The sequence below is a fragment of the Drosophila miranda genome (assembly GCF_003369915.1).
Source record: "Drosophila miranda strain MSH22 chromosome Y unlocalized genomic scaffold, D.miranda_PacBio2.1 Contig_Y2_pilon, whole genome shotgun sequence".
NCBI lineage: Eukaryota > Metazoa > Arthropoda > Insecta > Diptera > Drosophilidae > Drosophila > Drosophila miranda.
The window spans coordinates 3,208,507-3,225,667 of NW_022881614.1; the positions used below are offsets into that span (position 1 = coordinate 3,208,507).

The window sequence follows — 17,161 nt, forward strand, 5'->3', positions numbered from 1 at the left end:
AGAAAAAGAAGAAATTATACGAAAATTATCAAAAATATAATTTCTCTTCAGCTCCTCTCCTGTCCCCTCCCCGTCCGATTGTAGTGTGTTAATACAATAGTGGATATTCCAAGTGAACCCTGTGCTCTGTGTCGGGCAACACTTTCGATTTTTGCACAAATCGCAATGGCAAATGGCAAATAAAAAGTTTGGTTTTCTTTCTACTCCGAGACGGTGACGATTTCACTCCAGGGAGGCCAATGCAACCTCAAACACAGCCACAGCCACAGACATAGCCCCAGAGCCCCCGCCCAGTGGCTGAACAGTGGCGCTTTATCTGTCTGGCAGACCCAACCAATAGATGAGGCCAAGCGGTATGAGGCATAAGGCATAAGGCATGTCTGGATGACATCCAATGTGATTGCATTGAGCTCTACTGAAGGTTGACGCAGCCGCAGCCCCGCCATGGCTCGGATGGGAGGCAAACAAATCAAACTTTCGCCACACCCCCTTCCGCCCCGCAAAGGACGAAAATCTGGGGCATCCACAAATCTCAGAGACTATTAAGGCTAGAGTAACCAAATTTGGTATCCGCACTTCTGTTAGATCTCACTATAAAACGTAAATCTCAGAATTTCGCCCTCACAAAGGACGAAAATCTGTTGCATCCACAATATTGCATATTCGAGAAAACTAAAAACGCAGAATCATAGGTAATGACCATATCTATCAGATTGCTGAATCTGGATCAGATCGGATCATTTTTGTAGCCAAAAGCAAGAAATCAATTTGCAGTGGCTACGCAGCGCCAGACGTCACGCTCAGACTGATTTTCTGTCTCTCTCTCACGCAACTGTAGAGTTGCGGTGTCCGCAGCAACTCACAACGTTCCCCCTCGTTTTTTATATTTTTACTGGGTCGGCAGACTGAAAAAGCAGGAAAAACAAACTGCAAATTAAAACCAAAGCAAACCGAAAAACGTTGATGAAGGAGCACTCCTCATAATAATGAAACTCGTTTAACATAATAATGACTCTTCAATTTCGTTGTCTCTGCTTTCGGGTATATGCATGCATGTACTCTCGGATGCATGTAGGTCAAGACGCCGACTGCCAACTGCAGACTGCCACTGCCGACTGCCACTTTCCCGTGGAACTGGCCGCTCCAGAGGCAGAACGTCCTCCCAGCAATTATGACACACCAGCCGCCATGGCCGAGTCCCAGAGGAAACTGCAGGCTCATCGCACTTATGATACTCGCTCTTCTCGCAGTTCTATCTATGGTGACAGAGGGTAAGTAAAGCACCGTCGTGAGTGAAGTCGTCTCACACAATGGGAGATCGTTTCTAATTGGATTTTCACTTACAGTTGCAGCACTCCCCTTCCTTTTCACACGCTTCAGGCCGCAGATAAACTGGACGCAGCCGCGGATGGAGCGGTGGGTGATTGAGGAGCAGCCGCGGAGCATTGAGCCACACCTGGATCTGGTCAACCATCCGAATCGCACCCATAGTGCTGCCACATCTGGCGATGGCTCCGATGCTGAGTTCCTGCAGCGCCTTGTGAGCATCAGGCACAACCAGACGTCCAAATCCCGCATGCTGTGGTACGATGTGGGCTCCGGCGATGGCCTCGTGTATCCGCCGTTTGTGGACAAGGCGCTGAAGCTGCTCAATCTCAAGCAGGTGGCGTTCGAGATCGAGAACAGTGTGATGTCGAAGGTCACCTGTACGGCCTGCCGCGCCGGATCCGGGATGCTGCAGCACCAGATCCAGTCGGGCAAGACGGACGCGGATCCGCATGATCTCAGACTATTGCACCAACCTGAACACCCAGAGCGCGCGAGTCTGCCAGGGCGTGGCTCAGCTCTTCGGCAGCGAGCTGATCTACGTGATCAAGCGGGTGAACCTCAGTCCCGACGAGCTCTGCAGCTTCATCGTTGGCGATGGCTGTGGCGACGTCTACAATCCGTACCACGAGTGGGAGGTCATCTTCCCGCCGGTGCCCAAGCCGCCGCGTCTCGCCGATCTGCCCATTCCCCTGGAGGCGGCCCCCTTCTTCAAGGTGCTGCACATCTCCGACACTCACTACGACCCCCACTACGCCGAGGGCTCGAACGCGGACTGCAACGAGCCACACCAAATGCAGCTGCCGGCAAGTGGGGCGATTACCGCAAGTGCGACACCCCTAAGCGGACGGTGGACCACATGCTGGAGCACATTGCCGAGACCCACAAGGACATCGACTACATCCTGTGGACCGGCGACCTGCCGCCCCACGATGTTTGGAACCAGACGAAGGAGGAGAACCTGGCCATCATTAAGGAGACGGTCAAGCAGATGGTGGAGAAGTTCCCCGGCATCCCCATATTCCCGGCCCTGGGAAACCATGAGAGTGCCCCAGTGAACAGCTTTCCGCCGCCATACGTCAACCAGGTGGACATCTCTATCAGCTGGCTGTACGACGAACTCGACGTCCAATGGCGGCGCTGGCTGCCCCAGAGTGTCACCCATACGGTGCGGCGTGGTGCCTTCTACTCGGTGCTTGTACGTCCCGGATTCCGCATCATCTCGCTGAACATGAACTACTGCAACAACAAGAACTGGTGGCTGCTGCTCAACTCCACGGATCCGGCCACAGAGCTGCAATGGTGAGCATAGGGACTTGAGTCAATGAAATGGATCCCAGATCTTACAAAATCTCTTGATCACTTTAGGTTCATTTACGAGCTGCAGAGTGCAGAGTTCTCCAATGAGAAGGTCCATGTGATAGGCCACATAGGACATAGGACATAGGACATGTGATAGGACATTCGGATTGTCTGAAGGTCTGGTCGCGCAACTTCTACAAGATCATTTCCCGCTACGAGAGCACCATCACGGTTCAGTTCTACGGCCACACGCACTACGATGAGTTTGAAATGTTCTACGACCCACATGATCTGAGTATGAAACGATCTACAGATCAACAGCATTTGCAACGTTTCTGATCTATTTGTTTTCTATATTCTGTTGCAGATCATCCCAACAGCATAGTGTATATAGGACCTTCTGTGTCTCCGTACTACGATCTGAATCCTGGCTACCGCGTGTACTACGTGGATGGGGATCACGACTCTACGACGCGGCTGGTCATCGACCACGAGTCGTGGATAATGAACCTCAAGGAGGCCAATCTGTATGGCTATCCCATCTGGTACAAACTATACACAGCCCGTGCTGCCTACAATATGAAGGCCCTACGGCCCAGCGATTGGAACAACCTCCTCAACGAACTGACCAACAATCAGGAGCTCTTTGAGCTCTACTACAAGTAGGTTAAACTCCACAAAAGTGTAGCTTCGCCTTTAGTTAATGGCTGATTGATCCTTCAACAGATATTACTGGAAAAACTCGCCGGCTCGGCCAACCTGCGATGCCGAGTGCAAGAAGCGTCTGATATGCGATTGCAAGAGCGGACGCTCTCACGATCGGAAGTACTTCTGCGCGGACGTCGAGTCCAAGATCGATGAGGAGTCCTCCAAGTCGTGGAAATCGTGGTTCTATCGTGGACTGACCAATTCGTATGTACTATTCAGTTAATCCTAAGTGTTTTCCCTGTGGTGGTTGGTTACTTTCCATTTGATTGTGTTCTTCACTAGTTCGTGCTCGTGATCGTGATCTTCCATTTTCGCTTACACTTTATTTTAAATCAAGTTATTTTACTTTCTGCACTGGTGTGGTTCATTCAACAATAAACAAAAAACAAAACGAGGGGGAACGTTGTGAGTTGCTGCGGACACCGCAACTCTACAGTTATACCCGATACTTAGTCAGTATGGCTCTCCTCCGGCAGACGCCGCTAATATTGAACGACACGACAAAGTGTGCGTGCGAGAGAGACAGAAAATCAGTCTGAGCGTGACGTCGGGCGCTGCGTAGCCAGTGCAAATTGATTTGTTCCTTTTGGCTATAAAAATGATCTGATCTGATCCAGATTCAGCAATCTGATAGATATGATCATTATCTATTATTCTGCGTTTTTAGTTTTCTCGTATCCTCAATATTGTGGATGCAACAGATTTTCGTTCTTTGTGGAGGCGGAAGGGGGTGGGCGAAATTTTGAGATATACGTTTTAAAGTGAGATCTAACAGGAGTGCGGACACCAAATTTGGTTACTCTAGCCTTAATAGTCTCTGAGATTTGTGAATATCCCCAGATTTTCATCCTTTGCGGGGGCGGAAGGGGGTGGGGCGAAATTTTGAAACAAACTCGTCTCGGTCCGATATATTAGGAGTGTGGATACCAAATTTGGTTGCTCTAGCTTTTATAGTCTCTAAGCAAAGCCGCCTATGCTACGTGTGTGTTAGAGAGAGACAGGGCGAGAAAAAATGAAATTGTTTTCTTGTTGCTGGCTATAATAATAATACGATCCAATTCAGATTCCGCAGTCTTAAAGATATGGTCATTGTCTACAATGACGATTCCAGAAGGAATCGTTTCCGACCCCATAAAGTATATATATTCTTGATCAGCATCAATAGCCGAGTCGATTGGGCCCTGTCTGTCTGTCTGTCTGTCCGTCTGTCCGTCTGTCCGTCCGTCCGTCTGTCCGTCCACTTCAGCGCCTAGTGCTCAAAGACTATAAAAGCTAGAGCAACGATGTTTTGGATCCAGACTTCTGTGATATGTCACTGCTACAAAAATATTTCAAAACTTCGCCCCGCCCACTTCCGCCCCCACAAAGGACGAAAGTCTGTGGCATCTACAATTTTAAAGATACAATAAAACCAAAAACGTAGAATTGTAGACAATGACCATATCTTTAAGACTGCGGAATCTGAATTGGATCGTATTATTATTATAGCCAGCATCAAGAAAACAATTTCATTTTTTCTCGCTCTGTCTCTCTCTAACACCCAGGTTTCATGGTCGGCTTTGCCAATTGCAAAATATGAGTTCAAGGATCTCAGAACCTATAAGATCCAGAGCAACCAAATTTGGTATCCACACTCCTGTGATATCGGACCTTGACCGTTTCGTGTCCAAATTTCGCCACACCCCCTTCCGCCCCCGCAAAGGACGAAAATCTGGGGCATCCACAAATCTCAGAGACTATTAAGGCTAGAGTAACCAAATTTGGTATCCGCACTTCTGTTAGATCTCACTATAAAACGTATATCTCAGAATTTCGCTCCACCCCCTTTCGCCCCCACAAAGGACGAAAATCTGTTGCATCCACAATATTGCACATTCGAGAAAACTAAGAACGCAGAATCATAGATAATGACTATATCTATCAGATTGTTGAATCTGGATCAGATCGGATCATTTTTGTAGCCAAAAGCAAGAAATCAATTTGCAGTGGCCACGCAGCGCCCGACGTCACGCTCAGACTGATTTTCTGTCTCTCTCGCACGCACTCTTTGTCGTGTGGTTCAATATTAGCGGCGTCTGCCGCAGGAGAGCCATACTGACTTAGTATCGGGTATAACTGTAGAGTTGCGGTGTACGTAGCAACTCACAACGTTCCCCCTCGTTTTTCATTTTTTCATGAAATTTTGAATATTTGCGCCAATTAGTATGCACTTAGCAGTGCTGTAAAATATCAACGAACTGCTGTTTGCCAACATTGTGCCGTGCCACCTGGCGTAATTTTGTTTCAACTGACATACCGCCACCTAGCGTTTTTTATTGCAAGGACAGTGTACTTTTTTCTGGAGATGACACTTCCTTGATAATATCTTGGTTCTTGGCGGAAAAATTAAAATATTTGTACTCTAACGATTTTGTATTCATGGTTTTCTCTGCGCCACTTTTAAACAATTCAAGGAATTCAAACCTGTCGTTCTTCGTCCGAGTCACAAAATACGACATCTTTATCTTTTCAACTGCCTGAGTTCGTGAAGAGTGTTTCTTAAGGGCTTAATAGCCTTTTGTTTAGATGCTACATAAGCCGCCACTCTCAGAATAGTCATTCAAGCTTAATTGGCTGAATTCGTGATTTGTATCTTACACTCTGGAGTTATTGTTTAATGTAAAACTTCCGTTTAAGCTGCTGAGTATAGACAGAAATGATGCAAATCCATTGTGTTCACTTGATCAGGCGCTCAGTGCGAACTAGACTCCCGACATAATCTCCGTCTTGGGGTCAGATGGACGTTCTATCTGCCGCACCGTCCCGTGTGGAATATCCTTGAGACAGAAACAGGCTGTGGCATGCGTGTTTTCCTTCATTGGCGATAAGACACGCAGGGCAGCGCGGTCGACGTCATCACCTCTGCTTCAAGCGGGGGATCGGATCCGGGGTCGGGGCCGTGTGAGTTGGTGTGGCTGCCAGTCATTATCCCTTTGTCACACACATAGACACAACACACGTACGAAGCGCACCCACGCGGGCAGGCACAGCCAGCATCAAGGCAAGCAAAACAATTCCGTTTACATTTCCCACATCTCGCTCTCTCTCTCTTACATACACACACACACAAATGGCGTGTGCCACCGTTCTTTTTCCCGCTTTTTGTACGCTTCCGAAGGGGAGTTTGATTCTTCGCTGATGTTGGCAATGCCGAAACGCCTAAGCCTCTAGCACACATTGTTAGAATCGAATTATTTATATCTGCAAGTGTATCAAAAGCTTCTGCCTCGGTGATGTCCTTTCCTTCATGTCCTTTTTGTTGCTTTCCATACTTTCAGGGGACGCTGCCGTCGAAGCAGCCGCTGGGAACCGCACATGTGTGTGTACGAGTGTGTACCCCGAGCAAACAATCAAACAAACAAACAAACAAGCAGCACTCCCAAAACAACAACAAAAACGAGGGGGAACGTTGTGAGTTCCTGCGGACACCGCAACTCTACAGTTATACCCGATACTTAGTCAGTATGGCTCTCCTCCGGCAGACGCCGCTAATATTGAACGACACGACAAAGAGTGCGTGCGAGAGAGACAGAAAATCAGTCTGAGCGTGACGTCGGGCGCTGCGTAGCCAGTGCAAATTGATTTGTTCCTTTTGGCTATAAAAATGATCTGATCTGATCCAGATTCACCAATCTGATAGATATGATCATTATCTATAATTCTGCGTTTTTAGTTTTCTCGTATCCTTAATATTGTGGATGCAACAGATTTTCGTTCTTTGTGGGGGCGGAAGGGGGTGGCGCGAAATTTTGAGATATAGGTTTTAAAGTGAGATCTAACAGGAGTGCGGATACCAAATTTGGTTACTCTTGCCTTAATAGTCTCTGAGATTTGTGAATATCCCCAGATTTTCATCCTTTGCGGGGGCGGAAGGGGGTGTGGCGAAATTTTGAAACAAACTCGTCTCGGTCCGATATATTAGGAGTGTGGATACCAAATTTGGTTGCTCTAGCTTTTATAGTCTCTGAGATCTAGGCGCTAATGTTTTACTCTAAGCAAAGCCGGCTATGCTACGTGTGTGTTAGAGAGAGACAGGGCGAGAAAAAATGAAATTGTTTTCTTGATGCTGGCTATAATAATAATACGATCTAATTCAGATTCCGCAGTCTTAAAGATATGGTCATTCTCTACAATTCTACGTTTTTGGTTTTCTCATATCTTTAAAATTGTGTATGCCACAGACTTTCGTCCTTTGTGGGGGCGGAAGTGGGCGGGGCGAAGTTTTGAAATATTTTTGTAGCAGTGACATATCACAGAAGTCTGGATCCAAAACATCGTTGCTCTAGCTCTTATAGTCTTTGAGCACTAGGCGCTGAAGGGGACGGACAGACGGACAGACGGACAGACAGACAGACAGACAGGGCCCAATCGACTCGGCTATTGATGCTGATCAAGAATATATATACTTTATGGGGTCAGAAACGATTCCTTCTGGACGTTACACACATCCACTTTTACCACAAATCTAATATACCCCAATACTCATTTTGAGTATCGGGTATAATAAAAGCAACACCAACAACAATGGGAACAAACAATGCAATGCGTGCAAATTTTTAGAAAAATATAAAAGCTCATCACTGGTGGAAAGGGGGGGAGATTGCGTGCTGGTTTGCTGCAAGCTGTGGGGGATGGGGCATTATCTCATGTGGCAGGCACGATGTCGCTCTTAAATGCCGCTTAACATATTTGATTTTCCTGCTTCCGGGGCTCTGGCTCCGGCTCCGGCTCCCTTTTCTCCCTGTTGTTGTTGTTGTTGCTGTCAGGTTGGTATATAAATTTGCATTTCGACAAATCGCCAGAATTCGCACATGTTAACCCTCTAATGCCCCATCATCGGCGGCTGCATCGCAATCCTTTTAAAACCCCCAAAGATAGGCAAGAGATTATGTTTCGAACATTTTCAGCAGTTTTTGGAGGAGTTTTTTCTATAGGACTATCAGGAATTGCCTGACAATGGGTTAATACTGCCAGCCATTGAACACGTTTTGAATGCCAAAATACGTTTGAAAATAAATCAACGCATTAATTATTCTCTCATGCATAAATCGTTTGCCTGTCGATGTTTCCCGCTCCTAGGCTCCTGTCCTGCCAGTCCTGTACCTCTCAAAATTTTTATTAGCTACGCATAATTGCTGCGGCAATAAAGTTGTTTTCTGCTCCTCGCCGCTAGCCGTGCCGTTGGCCAAAGCTGAGTTTGGGACAGGACATGGGACACACTGGACATTGGAACGTGGCACGTGACCCGACAACATAACGACATTTAAGTGGCCGCACCTCAGCAGCAGCAGAAACACCAACAGAAAACAACAACAGTCACAGCAGCCATATCAGCCATGGCCAGTATGCCGTGGGGCCGCCTGTGGGCGTGGGAGTGGGCGTGGGCGTGGGTGAGACCTTGTTTGTCAACATGTTAAAAAAAATGGATGCCATTGCTGATGTGCTTTTTTGCTGCTGCCACCGATGCCACTGCTGCTGTTGCTGCTCTGGCTCTTGTTGTTGCAGCTGCACCCACTATTTATTGTTACAAGAAAATGCGAAAAACTGGATAGAAACGCGAGGGGAAGAGGATGAAAATTCAAAAACCTTGTCAAAACCTCTAGTGGAAAAATATTGCAAAAATAAAGTTTTTTTGAAAAAGCATTCAACCGCGCTTTTGAATTTGAAAAGAATTTCCTCTTCTGTCGGTCGATAAACACCATGAGGTTTTAGCAAATACACTCCCAAAACTCTATATAAGAGCGGGGGAATCCATTCTTTCAAAGCGTTTAAGATTCATCGGATGGTTTCAGTTTCCTTCAATACAGGGTCGTCCAATTTGTCAGCAAATGTCTCCCGACTGCTGCTCCTGCTTTCCGTGTCACGCGCGGAAAGAAAACGTTGTTTAATTACTGAAGCAAAATCATGACAATGGAGGATGTCGCCTGACCTGACTGAGAGTCGAGCATCGAGCTTCCAGCAGCCAGAGAGCAGAAGCATGAACCGGCAGGACTGACAGCTTGTCAGGAGCAGGCCCCAATGCCATAGCCGCTGGCGGGTTGGTTGGTCACTTTTTATACCCGATACTCAAAATGAGTATTGGGGTATATTAGATTTGTGGTAAAAGTGGATCGTTTCCGACCCCATAAAGTATATTATATATATTCTTGATCAGCATCAATAGCCGAGTCGATTGAGCCCTGTCTGTCTGTCCGTCTGTCCGTCTGTCCGACCGTCCGTCTGTCCGTCCACTTCAGCGCCTAGTGCTCAAAGACTATAAGAGCTAGAGCAACGATGTTTTGGATCCAGACTTCTGTGATATGTCACTGCTACCAAAATATTTCAAAACTTCGCCCCGCCCACTTCCGCCCCCACAAAGGACGAAAATCTGTGGCATCCACATTTTAAAAGATACGATAAAACCAAAAACGCAGAATCGTAGAGGATGACTATATGTTTTAGAATGTAAGATCTCAACCAGATCGTATAATTATTATAGCCAGAATCAAGAAAACAATTTCATTCTTTCTCGCTCTGTCTCTCTCTAACACACAGGTTTCATGGTCGGTTTTGCCAATTGCAAAATATGAGTTCAAGGATCTCAGAACCTATAAGAGCCAGAGCAACCAAATTTGGTATCCACACTCCTGTGATATAGGACCTTGACCGTTTCGTGTCCAAATTTCGCCACACCCCCTTCCGCCCCCGCAAAGGACGAAAATCTGGGGCATCCACAAATCTCAGAGACTATTAAGGCTAGAGTAACCAAATTTGGTATCCGCACTTCTGTTAGATCTCACTATAAAACGTATATCTCAGAATTTCGCTCCACCCCCTTCCGCCCCCACAAAGAACGAAAATCTGTTGCATCCACAAAATTGCACATTTGAGAAAACTAAAAACGCAGAATCATAGATAATGACGATATCTATCAGATTGCTGAATCTGGACCAGATCAGATAATTTTTATAGCCAAAAGGAACAAATCAATTTTCACTGGCTTCGCAGCGCCCGACGTCACGCTCAGACTGATTTTCTGTCTCTCTCGCACGCACTCTTTGTCGTGTCGTTTAACATTAGCTGCGTCTGCCGGAGGAGAGCCATACTGACTTAGTATCGGGTATAACTGTAGAGTTGCGGTGTCCGCAGCAACTCACAACGTTCCCCCTCGTTTCTCTTGCTGTGGCTGCTGTTGCTGTTGTTGCTTTTGTTTAAATTTAAATTCTGTAAATAAATCTGCATGAAAACAAGAAGCATGTTGGCCATAGGCATGGCCAAGTGGAGTGTGACTGCAGTTGGCATCGCTTTTGGCCACTAAACAAAGGCAGGAACTGTGCCACACCCAACCCCAACCCCAATCCTCTCCTGCCAAAAAAACACACAGGACAATGGGGACATTGGGCTGTCTGCGTGGGTCAGTGGAGGTGGAGTCGCTCTCTTTTTCGAATGGGAGATACGTTCTCTTGCGGACCCGTAGTTTGTCGGGAAGTGTCGGGGTGGGGGAGGGAACGATTTGAAGTAGAAATTGGTTGAATATTGAATATAATGAATAATTACTTTGATCGAGTAATAATTTTAAATGAGGTGAATAATTAATTTACTGAATAATTACTCTATTGAAAACTGAAGGGAGTTCGGGAACGAATTCGTTGAATATTCGATTTTGTTAATCCAATTATTCTTAAGTTACTAATCTGGACAAAGTTATTACACCGATATTCTATAATTATACTTTCTGAGGATTAAAAGCATCCAGCTGTCAATGGTATGTAGTAAAGCTTGCATCTATCGACATTACTATAGTACTTGTTGTTTCAGGAGCATTTTCCAATATTCCGAATGGCTGTAGTAATTTGTGGTTTAGCCATTTGTGGTTGTTGCAGCTGGAATCGAATGATACGATTTACCAGAACTGCCTGAACGCCTTGAGCACAATGTTAATCCAATGTAAGCTCATATCCAGCTCCCACAGATCTCCTTGCCATGCCTCAAATGTTCCCAGCATATTGTGCCCGAGAGACGTACACTCACACAGCACAACCACAACCCACAAACCAGCCTCCAACACATACATACGTACATATGTGGTCCTCACCTTTGCAGTCAAAAAGCAACCACAGGAGCGAATGGAATAGGAAAAAAAATAATCATAAAGATGGGTGGAAAAAACGTGTCAGGTGGGTAAGGGAGTACAGGGGTCCATAGCAGTAGTAGAAATAGTAGTAGTAGTAGTAGTAGAGATAGAGATAGAAGAGGAACAAAAAAATCTCAGCTGCAAATGACTTGTATGCCATTGAGATAAGCCCGAAATTTATTTATTTTTACCATAAAACCCGAATGCAGTCAAGGCAAAAAAGGGACTTTTGGTTTGCCATTGTGTATGTCCATTGGTGTTTCCCTGTGTTCGTCCTTCTGTTTCTCTCTCTGTGTGTGGGTGTGTGGCAGGCATTTTGGTGAGCCTGTATTTGTGTTTGAGCTTTCCACAGCAATGACAACACCAACAACAGGCCCCAACCATAGCGATGACGATGGCAACTAACTACAAATCCGTAGGCAATTAATTTAGCTGGAAAACCCGAAAAATACAAAGCACTCGCTCACACATCGTAGAAGGTAGGTTTTTTGCGGCGAGGGGATTGGAGGCTTACACTCGCAGAAAATAGGCAAAAATATTGAATGGGGGGAAAATGGAAAAGCCCCACCGTCAACGTCAGCGTCAGTCACTGGCAAAAAAAAGAGAGGAGCAGCAGCAGCAGAAGAAGGAAAAAAATAAAAAGATGTAAAACTTTTAATAGCACGGTTTTATTATATGTTCTTCTTTCTTGATCGTCGTATTCGAATGGCATTTGCGTCAACTGACAGTCCTCAATGTCGACAACCTCATAACGATCATTATCCAATACTCTATTGATCCTGTACGGTCCTCGATACTTTGGTGCGAACTTCTTATTGATCGCCGGTGTTGTGTCCACATGCCGGACTGCTACATAGTCACCAGGTTCATACTTTAATGCTCTATGTTTATGGGCATACATCTTCTCATTTCTTTTCTGCGACAACCGTATGTTCTCACTTGCTATTTCTCTTATAGTTTCCAACTCTCTAAGTTCTGGCGCTAACTTCTCCTCTAGGTATTCGGTTAATTCATCTACAACGGGTCCTTTCTGGGGTATTCCAAATAACAATGTGCTAGGTGTCTTTTTCGTACTGCTGTTAACGGAGTTATTAATGGCGTGACCTTGCTCATCAACCTATACCAATCGGCTTGCTCAAGGGGCTCTGACAGTTTTCCTAACATAGGAGTAAGAACACGATTCACCCGCTCCACTTGGCCATTCGCCTGCGGTGCACCTGTAGCTACCTTAATGTGCTCTATCCCTCTCTCCTGCAGAAAACTAAAGAACTCTAACGAGGTGAAACAGGTCCCACGATCTGATATTATCCTAGTAGGGCGACTATAGAAATCAAAATATTTACTTAAGGCATCCTTCGCTTCCCGCGTGCTGGTACTATTAACCGGGAACAATTTGACAAACTTAGTGAATGCATCTATTAGCACAAGGAGGTGTTTTCGCTTAAATCTAATACTCGGCAACGGACCCAAATGATCAACATGTAGGGTATGAAAAGGAACACACGACTTTGGGATAATGGAGCGTTCTGTTATGGATTGTTTTAGGCATCGAGTGTAGTATACACGGTAGACAGTTTCTGATGAACCTTGCCACTTTACTTCTCATTGACGGAAACCAGTAGGTCCTCAAAACGTCACACATTGGTACATAGAAACATAGTTTGTTTTCACAACTCCTCTTGTAAACAATACCATTTATCATTTCAAAATCTACTTCAATTCCATCCTCTAGCATTTTTCGAATCCTAACTACTTCCTTGTCTCGCATCTGTTCTGTTTGCAATATCAAATCAACATCTTCTGGCGTTGCACCTACTACCCCAACTATCAATGATTTTAGTAATCTTTCCTCCTGAAACTCTAACTTGTCCCTCTCTACTGTATCCTCAACACATTTCTTCTCTATATCTGAATTCCTACTACTAATGTACTTTACTCCCCCCACCACATCGTTAACGCTTCCTCTACATTGGCTCAAATCTCTAATTTCAATCTTCGATCCATCCTCTTCCCTATATTGTAGTGGCCAGTGAAGCAAACCCAGATTAAATTCCCTAATAATTTCCCAGATATAAAGCAGATTCAAATCACGCGCCAACTTGATTAGTTCGAACACCAAGGCTTTAAAAACAGCTACTTCGAATATTTAGCTTTAATTGCTCGAATGTTCTTTTTCGTCTCTCGAGACCGAATTCCATGGAAGGGTCCCGTTAAAGCTCGTCTATGCCGCTTAAGCCGACAGCGACGGTGAACACGCGGATCAATTCCATTTTTCTCCCAAAACACTTCGGTTGTGCCTGTGCCAATAGTGCCAAACTCTAGTGGAAGTTCACGTGTCCCTGTATTACATAATACATACCAAATTACATAACTGCAAGTCGGCGGAGAATCGACTAAAAAGCAAGATCAAGCTATATTGTGTGGTGAAAGTGCAAAGTGCTACGTAGAGAAAAAGAAGGAAAGCAGGTTTGGTACATTCACTGAATTCCGAATCTATTACAGAATCTCTTGGTCACTGGAGGTCTGCCGTGCTTTGGCGCTCTCACGCCTAACCCCCCCACGCAACCTCCAGTGTCTTATTTTTGGCCGCTTCGAATTACCAGCGTTTCCGTTGTACGGACGATCTGTATCGGCTTTTGAATGCCCTCTAATCGTATCTTGCGAGATGCAACTCAACATCCTTGATGCGGAATCGACAACGCCTAGGAATTAAAGTGGAAATTTATGTCAGCTAAAATTGTGCAGAAGATGTGAATACAAGATCAGGAATCGGAATTTAGGGTGACCTGTGTCATGGACAACATGTGATCATCGATTCGTGAGTACGAACATACCCGCGAAATAGCAGGGTATAGCAGCGGTGCAGCGTAATGAAAGGGAGAGCGTGATAGCTCACACGCCAAGAGCGAGCTTTCGTTCGAAGAGAATTCGGACATATGCGTGCGTATGCACACACATATAAACGTGCATTAATTTGATAATCGACATTCTCTTAGCTTTGTCTTGTTCTTTTCTTTTGCTTGCATTCTTGTGGTTGCACTTCAATTAAATTTGACTTTAAATGTAAAATCATATAAACATATACAGTTATATTAAGGAATATCTTTCCTATAGAATTAATTTCTTTATCATATGTCTTAAGTCCTTTCCTAATCAACTCAATGTTAAGCCTTGATTCACTCTGGCAATGTCGGCCAAAATATCATTCTTTAATTCTTTACTATTTTTATATAATTAATATTGTTCCACAGCTACCGAAGCAGTTAATTGGGCCCAACGAGCTCGTCAAGGAAAGTGTTTGAATTTGGTAATGATCATTAGTTTCGTATTGAATGAAAATGTTGACCTTCGTGAGTAAAAGGGCTCAGTTTTGCTATGAATTGTATTTTATATTCTTAAGTTAATGAACCTTTTGTTATATATAAATCTTTTGAATCTTGATTAATAGAACTATTTTGAATTAACATGAATTTGGAATAAATAACAACCATTCTGTCTAAGTACATAATTCCAATGATGCATCGAGTGTAATAATGCAGCGGTAGTTACGTTAGGGGCCATGCCAACATCGTTCCACGCATTGCCGAAGGTAGAGAGGGTATAGAGGAACTAGTGATCTCCTACACCTAGGATCACTAAATTGAATACGCGACTACCGGATTCCTTCTTGCCATCTATGCCGACCGGGGATTGATTACATTTGTTTTTTTTGTTTTGATCAAAGTAGATTCTGTGTAAGTGCACTTAAATTTTTATAATATGGCGAGAACAAGGAAGTATAGGGATAGGAAAGACCCCGACCCCATCCGGCGAGCTGAGCCCAGAGCGCAGTATAGTGCACTAACCCCGATTCCCTTTCCTGCTGAGGCTGCATTGCCAACAAGATTTAACAAGCCCGTAGCCGTAAATTTTTATAAAATGGCGCCCAACGTTGGGGCCGAAGACGAAACGACGTGTTATAATCGGAAAAGTGTAGAAAAGATACGATTATTTCCAGATGAGGATAATTCCGAACGGTTGGAGTAACCTTCGTGCTTCACGGTTAAGCTCTGTTAATACATCCATTAGCCTGTTAATTAGAAAATTCGGTATATCGTGTAGACGTGTAGTCAGCTTTTGGAATGGAGATTTCAATTCGACTGAGTAGGGATTGGTCTACCAAGAAATGACGGCGTGAACTGTATAGATGTCTGAAGAAAATAATTTAGTAGAATAAAGATGTTAGTGCCGTGTATCTGAGCTGTGGAATTTGCGATTGCAATTCAGGATTTTGTATTGATCGACCCAACCAGACGCACGACCACTTTCAACTTTATAGGAACATGACTTGTTCGGTACTTGGAATGGCGGGTCTTAGAGAAACTTTGAGTTCCCGACGAGTATCAAACATAGTCTAATAGGAACCTTTAATATCCATTTAATTCAATAATCATAGAGGCAGAAGAGAGGAGTTACACATCGATGTAGAATTGGCATTTGTGGAAAAGACAGAAAATATTTAGCTGATTGAAAAAAAAAAAAAAAAAATTAAGAGGAAATATGGCCAGTAAAGATAATAGCTTTGAAACTGCATTAAATCAGCATGGCTATTGTCGCATTTGCCACGATAAACTTGAGAAAGATCAATTGTTTGCCACGACACCGTGTCAACATCAATTTCACCATTCCTGTTTGAACGATTGGCTTAAGAGTTCACCGAGTTGTCCAACCTGTCGCGGACTATGCACTACAGAATTGTTAGTTCGGGGAAATGTTGATTTGGCGACGGAATTAAATAACGCGGACCTTGCAGAGGTAGGAGATTCGAACACCTTGAGGAGCCTGAGCCAATAATATCAGCGATCATGCGTAATAAGATGTCCTGCTGGAATTGTGATAGATTGTGATAGATTGGATGATTGTGTGGAACCTAGAAGCATATTTTGTTACGGTTGTGGAACCAAGAATGTTTACAAGCCACGTTGCTCTAAGTGCCATCCTTCGGAAAACCGGCTGCGGGATGTGTCAACGAACCCCCTGTAGGCACATCCGTACCAAAACATAGCGAAAGCATCAGTCAGACTATAGATGAGGGTTTAGCTAAAACCGCTATGGACTCAGGATTTTTATCGGATAAACAACCAACTAGATATTTACCCTTACATGTAAGACTGTCAAATTACAAGAAAGATAGAAATTGGATATTTGGCGATCTTTGTACCATATCAACTACGACAAAATCTAAAAGATCTACCCTTCGATTACGCAAATTTTGGAAAACAGTTGTTAGCACTCGACAATGCTTAATTGCTTCCATATTCAGTACGGGAGATAACCGTCTGTACACACCCATCACGATCGAAGACAAGGTTTACAACGCCTTGTTAGATTCTGGAGCGTCGGTTAGTTGGGTTGGCAACAATGCCGCCCGTGCTCTCCGTAACCATCCGAAATCACGTAAGTGTTCGGGAAGGGTTAAAACAGCCAGCGGAACCAAATGCTCGGTTGAGGGCATTTTCACAGCGACTTTACATATCGTAGTCTCACGGAAAGTATAGATTTTTTCATCATACCAAACTTAACCCAAGAGGTTTACTTAGGAATTGACTTTTTTAGGAAATTTAAACTTGCTGATCGACTCATGAGCGAAAGTGTCTCTGAGTTAGATATAGGTCCCACGGAGGATGAGGAAAG

The 17,161-nt window shown here is 44.6% G+C and overlaps 1 pseudogene; it reads left to right on the forward strand.

Annotated features, from left to right (window-relative positions):
* The first annotated feature begins 1,197 nt into the window (after positions 1 to 1,197).
* On the forward strand, positions 1,198 to 3,662 carry LOC117193606 (annotated as a pseudogene).
* The last annotated feature ends 13,499 nt before the right edge of the window (positions 3,663 to 17,161 follow it).